Raw genomic sequence first — 8833 nt, forward strand, 5'->3', positions numbered from 1 at the left:
CTCAGGGAAGAAAGGGCTTATTACACCCTACAGGTTATAGTCCATTATGGAAGGAAGCAATGGCAGGAGCTTAAGGCAGAAACCTGGTGACAGGAACTAAAGTAGAATCACAGAAGAGTGCTTCTTACTAGCTTTCTCAGCCTGATTTCTTATGCCTGTTGGGAGATGGTTTTGTGTATTGTGTTTCAGATATTAATTTCTATGCCCAAACATTTGGTTGTACACTGGATGTTGGCATCTCCAGTCTCAGTGTTATGTAAAAATTGCTTTCCATTATCTCTAATTGGTTAATGAAGAGCTGATTAACCAATAAGATGGGCAGAAGAGAGTAGGGCAGGACTTCCAATCACAGTCAGGGGGTCTCAAAGAGACCACAGAGAAAGGAGAGAAGAGAGGCAGAGAGACCATGGAAATGGATCAGGAGGATTCACTGTAAGATCTCGATGAGAGAACAGCTATGAGGACAGATGTGGACCAAAGAGAACCAGGGCAAGACTCAAATGCAGGCAAAGTAAAGACTATGCGGCTGGAATGTAGACAGCACAGCTGGGTTAGCATAGCTCGAATGTGCCCAGCATGATGCCTGAAGCCTTTTCACGAAAATACCAGGTCACTGTGTCATTTACTTGGCAGCTGAGATGGGCTAGAATGGATGTAGAGAAGTATCTTGCCATCACTTGGGAGCAAAAGGGGCATAGAAATACCCCTCTCCCCAGGTTTACATTTACATCTGCCGCCCAGGATCACCTGACTAGGCACCACCTCACGTGATCTGGAGCCTCCCATATAAATCATTAATCAGGAAAATGCCCTATATAGACTTGCCTACAGGCAATCTGATGGGGACCTTCTCTCCATCCAGGTTCCTTCTTGTGACCTAGGTCACTCCCAGGTGACCCTAGCTTTGGTCAAGTTGATGAAAGCTAAAGAGCACAACATTTAAATCTCTATCTAGGGTTATTGTTGATATATATATTTTAAAAATCATATCAACTTATATGTAATAAGAACAGTCAGAAAGGCTGAATTGCATTCAGTCTTTAAGAGATTAGAACGGGGGAAGGCATGGTTGAGTTAGAATGTGCATGAAGAAAAGAAAGGAGGTTTTTGTAACTATACTCAAAGAAATGACAAAGGCCAAAATGTCTTTATATCTGCATTAGGAAAAAGCAAGTCTCTTAACTTTCAGGGAAAACAATAAAATAGAGTACCACACTTAGATTATGGTGGCGCTCACTATGTAGTCCAGGCTAGCCTCACATTCACTCTGCTCCCAAAGCCTGAGTACTTGGGTGACAGGCATGCACTTCTGTCTTAGTTAGGGTTTCTATTGCTGTGATAAATGCCATGACTAAAAGCAACTTGGGAAGAAAACAGTTTATATCAGCTTAGTATTCTCAGGCCATAGCCCATTGCTGAGGAGTCAAGGCGAGAACCTGGAAGCAGGAACTGAAGCAGGGGCCATGGAAGAGGACTGATTTCCAATATAACCAAGGACCACCTGCTGAGGGTGGTACTGCCCACAGTGGGCTAGGCCCTCAGACATCAATCATTCACTGAGAAAATGCCCCACAGAATTGCCTACAGGCCAGTGTTATGGAGGCATTTTCTCAGTTAAGATTCCTGCTCCCCAGATACATCTAAGTTTGTGTTAAATTGATAAAAACCAACCAAGACAGCCATCATGCCCAGTTGGAGGAGGAAAACTGGTTAAAGTGTGCTAGTTTAGAACTTAGGATGAGATCCCCTGCATGAATATTACAGGAGCAACTGACTACTTTTGGGCTGAATTTAAGGCCTGATTCATGAACTAGAACTCTTAACTAGTACTGTAAACATGGCCCTAGTAAAGACCTACCACTGTTCTGTAAATGGGCATCAAGCTGTATTCTCCATACTCACCTTTATACCCACACAGCTATCAGCCCCCACTGCACCAGTGTCTCTTTTTCAGTGGGCAGTGGTTAAAACAGAGACTCACGACTGGTCAATGTACAGAGACTATGTAAAGTCCTTGGCTCTAAATGTGACATCTATATCATACTGCTCCCCACAGGGCTTAGAGAACATTAAGGAAGAGAAGGAGGAAGTCTGTAAGAGACGGGTGGGAAGGAGGACTCCACCAGTGTCCTGGACAGACCAGGGCTTTGTGCTCATGAACCCACAGCAGCTGTGGCTGCCGGTGCAAGACCTTCCCAGGACCAAGCCAGTCAAAATTTCAGTGCAGATCTAGGAGGGACTCCCAAGGCTTCACACAGTTAAGAAGCTACTGGCTACTGGGGTTAGAAGAGTCAGTGTACCTCAGGAGTCTTGCTTCTGGTAAGCTGTCCTGGCTGGAGAGTGGCCTTACACACGTACATGCAGGCAGCACTAATTGGATTCAGTGGAGTAATTAAGAAAAAGATATGAAGTTGACATGGGATTCAGTGAGAGATTCTGGGAGGAGTTTGAGGGAGACAGTCTCGATAGTTATGATTAAAATATATTGTGTACATGTCGGAAACTCTCAAATAAAACATACTTTAAAAGAAAGAGAAGATATGCAGATCGGAAGACTCCATTAGTTACCTACATAAGCAGAAACACACAGGCTAGAAATTCAGTTCTCGTTTTTTTTAGTTTCTTGGGGTCATTCTTATTCTCTAAAGTGTTGCCCAAGTGTACAGCAATAGAATTTTTAAAACTAAAAGAATATATGTGTATAGGCTTAATACAGCTTATTACAGGAGCCAAAGAACACCATGTTCTTTAGGGGAAGCCAGTTATTAGGGCAGAAATGCTGGTGTGATGGATAGTTTTATGTCAACTAAACAGAAGCTAGAATCATCTGAGAGGAGGGAATCTCAATTGAGGAAATATCTCCATAAGATTATGCTGTCAAGCCTAAGGGGCATTTTCTTAATTAGTGATTGACTGGGGGAAAAGCAGTGCATTGTGGGTGGTGCCATCCCTGGACTGGTGGTCTTGGGTTCTATAAGAAAGCAGGCTGAGCAAGCCAGTAAGCAGCACCTCTCCATAGCCTCTGCATCAGCTCCTGCCTCGAGGTTCCTGCCCTGTCTGAGTTCTCATCCTGACTTCTTGAATGATGAACAGTGGAAGCTTAAGCCAAACAAACTCTTTCCTGCCCAAGTAGCTTTGGTTCTGGTGTTCATCACAGCAACAGTGACCCTAAGTCAACTGAGGACAGGTATTGACTCATGTAGAGAGATAAACACCATCTCTCTCTCTCTCTCACACATGTACAATATATAATTTAAAGAGTACAAAAGGAACTGGTGTGGACCAGAGACGATAGTAGAAGTGCCCACTCACTGAGGAATATTTACCATGAGCCAGAGACAAACTATCCACGAGTTTCTGGATGTGAAGCTGCTTGAACTGAGAAGACTCAGAGGAAGTCAGACTCTTGCCCTTCCAGAACTTTTATTTATGTGTCTATGTGTGTGCCTGTGTGTCTGTATGCACACATGTATGTGCTGTGGAGGCCGGGAGAGGGTGCTCACTCTCCTGGAGCTACAGTTATAGGCAGTTCCCAGCTGCCCGACTTGGGTACTGGAAACCAAATTAGTGTTCTCTGGAAGAGCAGCGAGCGCCCCTAAGCATTGGGCCTCTCCTGCCCGATGCAGACTCGTTCCCTTGCCTGCTCCTATGCATGTGAAGCGGAGCCTGAACACAGCTCTGAAGTGGCCACTGTGACCCACAGCACACTGCCACAACTCTAATCACATCAAGAACATCTTTGCTGTTCTGCTAGTTGCTTGTTGGGATGGCAACAAAAATGTATACAAACTTACAAAGAAAATTTCACCTGAAATTAAAACTTGATGAGATCACTAATTTAATTACAGATGAATCATGTATTTGTAGAAGTTCAAAAAGCCAAATAAAACACTGAAAATGAAATTAAATAACGAACAAGAACAAACAACCTGCCACAAAGCAGACGTTTCCGTGCCAGTAACAATATAAACTGAACACATTAAAAAATGCATTGCTTGAACAGCCTAGTAAGAGCACCAGTGGAAGGGGAAGCCCTTAGTCCTGCCAAGACTGAACCCTCAGTGAACAGGATTGTTGGGGGGAGGGTGGTAAGGGGGGGAGGATGGGGAGGGGAACACCCATGTAGAAGGGGAGGGGAAAGGGTTAGGGGGAGGTTGGCCTGGAAACCTGGAAACAGAATAACAATTGAAATGTAAGTAAGAAATACCCAATTTAATAAAGATGGAGGAAAAAAAAACAAACAAAAACACCCCCAAACAAATAAAAAAAATGCATTGCTTCAGCAGGCTGAACGTCCAAGGGACCTTCTCAGCAGCTAGCCTTGCTTATAGTAAGTACTTAATAAAACCCAGTAATTCAAAGTATTACTGTAAGTCCCACAATAAAACTATGAGAGAACTCAGTAAGTCTTTCAGGTTTAAGTATTTCAAGCCATCAGACAAAATAACAATAGTGAAACACCAGAAATTTACCTATTAAATTTAGAAATATCAACAGAATGGATGTGACTCATGTATCACAGTAATTTTAATTATTCTGATTAGCATATGAAACTTAACAGAAATGCATAATGTGAGGAAAACTAAACAATATTACATCTATGCAATTATTGCCCCCCACCAAAACAAACAAACCCCAAATAGCTGTGGACTGCCCTGGTGCTGTTCCACTTCCCCAAGAGGGGCTGCCCTGACAAGGAGTGAATGACATCTCAGGTGACTTCACCTGAACCTTCTCCCCATTTTAACTTGTAAAATAAAGGCTAGAGCCGGTGATTGGGCAGTGGAAAGGAAAGGTAGAGCTGAAAGTTTTAGAGAGAAGGAGAAAGAGGAGGAAGGGAGAAGAGGAGAGGAAGGAGAGAGGGGAAGACAGAAGAGGAGGAGGAGGTGGAAGGAAGGTGGAGCAGAAGCGTGTGGCCTGGAGAGACCATGAGTTATAAGGGATCCCTAGCTGGGGAGAGACTAGTGCAGTGGTGGATCTGCGCAGTCTAGGTGTGCAGCCTGTGTTCACACTGACTGAGTTGTGTTTTCCTTGCACAGGATTATCTGGGGTGGAGATTTGCCACAACACCAAACGATAAACTAATACTGGAAATGACAATGTAAGACAAAAAAAGTCTAGATATTAAAACAAGCAAAAGGAAAATATAATAAAAATATTATTAGTAGCAAAAAAACACACAAAAACATGACGGTAACACTCAAGAGAAATAAGAAACAGTGAGATATTCCTCATTTTAATGAAAAAAAACTCACAAGTCTTTATAAATATATTTATATAGAAAAGAGAAAATGCCTATGCTTTCAATATTTTTCATGTTATTTTCCATGTAATTTTAATTTTAAAATGCCCTTTTCAAAGGCCACAGAAGTACTGGGCATAGAAAAAGATGAAAAAAAAATGCTTCTCATTTGTGAAGAATAAATTCAAAATAGCCAAGAAAACACTGAAAAGGAAGCGATAGGAATAGTCTTTAACAGTTATCACTGTGTGTACACCTTCGCCAACTGAGTTAACTGAATACAACATAGAGAGCAGCCGTAATTAATGGCAATAGTTAATTAAACGGAACTGGAATCACCAGGTTGCAATGCAAGAAGGAAACAACATTTTACACCACACTTGACTAAGCAAACTGCGAATACATTCACCAGTTCAATGCCTTTAGCATCCTACAGCCATGTCTAAGAGAGAGCAGAATCAAACATTTACAATCACCTGGGACAAGCTGAACTTTGAAGTTAACAGAAGAAACACTGAATAAAGAGAAATAATTATTCTATAGTTTTACAACTGAAAAGTACAATTATAAGACAATTGAAGGACTGAAAGTAGATATTGAAAACTAAGAAAAATAAAATTTTTTGTTGTGTAAAGAATTTATATCAATGGATAAGGAAAATATTAGGACTGTAAAATTAAATGGGCAAACAGAAATTCTACAGAGAAAGTTTATAAGTAAATCAAACCAAGAAATGTAAAGAACTATGGTAACTTTTTGGCCTTTCATATTTTCAAAGATCTGCATTTATGTGTTTATTTCATGTATTTTTCAAAGGAATGTAATAAAGGAAAAGCACGTGAGTGTCACGTAAAACCATCCCATCACAGAAGTCGGGGCTCGGCAGCTGCGAGCACTCCTGCTCCTCAGGACCTTAATTCCTGAGCACCCATGATGGCTCAGGAGCGCCTGGAACTCTAGGTCTGCAGGATCTGACACCACTGCTGGCCTCTGTGGCCCTGCATGCAGTGCTATACTTAAAACACATGTAGGCAAAGCACTCAGCACATTGAATAAAAACTTTTTAAAAAAGTTTTAAAAGTTCATCATTTAACTGTAAAGTATTGACTATATTCTTCTTGAATGATTTATAATCACTGAAATTATGAACATTATCATTTTTAGTAGTGAAAATACTTTCTCCAAAAAGTAAAAGTGTCCAGCATTAGATTTCCCCCTAAAATTCCTATGTTGAAGACCTAAGCACCCAGTAGTTGAAGATGAGGCCTGATTTAAAAACGGTGTCTTTCAGAAGGAACTGAGTTAGTTAAACAAGGTCTTTAGAGTCCCTCGCCCACTATGAATGTGCTCCTACAAGAAAGGAGAGATGACACGGAGACTGCAACTCCACAGAGCGTGAAGATATATCAGGGATGCAGCTATAGGCCAAGGACCATCAGAGATGACCAAAACCACGAGAAGCTGCCTCCCCACCATGATGATGCTCAATCTTTGCCTCCAAACTCAAACCATCAACTCCATTTTTGTAAGCTACTTGGTATTGGTAACAGCCCTGGCAAGCCAGCACATTAGAGGTACAGAATGCTAGCAATTATTAGGTTTACAACAGTGATACTTAAATAAACTTTATAAAACACTGATATAATTTTCATAGCACATAATTCAACCACTTAAGCTACAAAAGTCAATTATTGTTATATTTTTTAGCCCCTTGAATATACATTTTTTTTTTCTTTTTTTCAGAGCTGGGGACCGAACCCAGGGCCTTGTGCTCGCTAGGCAAGCGCTCTACCACTGAGCTAAATCCCCAACCCTATTTTTTAAATTTTAAAGTAGCAATACAAACAGACTTTATTTTCTTAGCTATACAATTCTGTGCAGACTTTCTATTTCACTCCCAGTCAATTTAGGTCATTCATTTCATCTAGGTCACCTATTCTAGTGTCATACAGTTCTGTTACTTTCTTTTGGCCATAAATAAAACACCCACTTTTGTTTCTGATTTGAAATATCTGCATCCTCCCTTTCTTCTTCTCTCTCCTCAGAAGGAACTGAATTAAACAAGGTCTTTAGGGTCCCTAGCCCAGTATGAATGTGCCCCTACAAGAAAGGGGGGATGACACTGAGACAGCATGCAGGGGAACTCCACAGAGCGTGAAGATATACTCTGTTCCATCTAGTTAAAGGCTCTCCAACTGTGTTAATCTTCTCAAATAAAGTTTGAGGTCATTGACTTGATCTCGTGATTTTATGGAGTTTTTGTTTGTTTGTTTTGAGACAGGAACTCATGTAGCCCAGGCTGACTTTCGACTAACTCTGTACCCAGAATGACCTGGCTCTCCTGTTCCTCCTCCTCTGCCTCCTCCTAAGGGCAGAGATTGGTGTGGCTGCCACCCTCAGCTCCTCATCAGGGTTTCTTTCCTTCTGTTAGCTCTGAGTTTAGTGTGCTCTTTCACCCCCTCCTCCATTCTGTAAAGCATCATTAGGTTACTGATTGAGGCTTTATCTTTTAAATGGGCATTTAGAGCTGCAAGTCTGCCTGGGAACACGGCCTTCTGAGGTGATACAACTCCAATCTCATCCTAATTCCCCTGTGTGTGTGTCACTGTTTCAGGGTGTACTGTTGAACGGCCACATATTTTTGAGTACCAAAGTTTTTCTTCTGTTGGTTTCAAGTTCCATTCCTCCATAGCTAGAGATTCTTTGTGGAATTCAATCTTTTTATATTCACTGAAGATTATTTTGTGGCCTAACCTATGACCAGTTCTGGAGTTTACTAAACATACTTAAAAAGGATTTGCATCCTGTTGAATAAAAGCTCTATATACCTCTTTTAGGACGAGCTGATCATAATGTTTAATACCTCAAATTTTATGATTATCTGCACACTGCAAGAAGTGGGCTTCCTACTACACCAGCTTTTCTCTCCTTGGAACTGTTAGAAGTCATTCATATCCATTTGCAGCAGTTCTAGAAATAAACCACAGAGCTCTGTACACCAGGCAAGCATCCTGTCACTGAGCTTTCCCCTCTCTGTGTACTTCTTTTGTGGAAGGGTCTCATTAAGCTGTTCAGGCCTTAAGCATCAACCCTTTCCACCTTTACCTCCCAAGTACCTGAGACTACAGCACAGTGCCACCATGCACCACTTAAAATTATTCTTACTGGAATGAAAAGTCTTACAATCCCTCAAGGAACTACAAGACGGTTTAAAATTCTATTTATGTGCTTTTTACAGAAAGTCCTATTTCATGGTACTGTGGGGAGAAGCTGGAGTCCTGAGTGGATGTATGTTACAGCCTTGAGCATGTCATGTCAAGGACCCTAATTCCTCAGACGATGGAAATGGAGACAAAGCCTTTTCCTGGTCAGGGTGAGAGGAACGGCCAGGCCTTCCTCTGGTCAGAGTAAGTATTTCTAAATGGCTGATTGTACATAACGCCAATGTATGCAGGAACTATCAAAGACAATTCCAGAATGACTGAAGCCTGAGACTGTTTCCCTACTAAAGCCAGCTAGAACCTTCCTTCTGCCTTCCTTTTTTTTTTTTTTTTTTTTTTTTTTTTTTTTTTTTTTTTTTTTTTTTTTTTT

General features: G+C 41.3%; 1 protein-coding gene across 1 annotated transcript in view; it reads left to right on the top strand.

Annotated features, from left to right (window-relative positions):
* Positions 1–8833, top strand: part of Dnah14 (dynein axonemal heavy chain 14) — a 221151-nt gene that overhangs the window by 135743 nt on the left and 76575 nt on the right. The gene's annotated exons all lie outside the window — the stretch shown is intronic.

The sequence above is a fragment of the Rattus rattus genome, chromosome 10, assembly GCF_011064425.1.
Source record: "Rattus rattus isolate New Zealand chromosome 10, Rrattus_CSIRO_v1, whole genome shotgun sequence".
Lineage (NCBI taxonomy): Eukaryota > Metazoa > Chordata > Mammalia > Rodentia > Muridae > Rattus > Rattus rattus.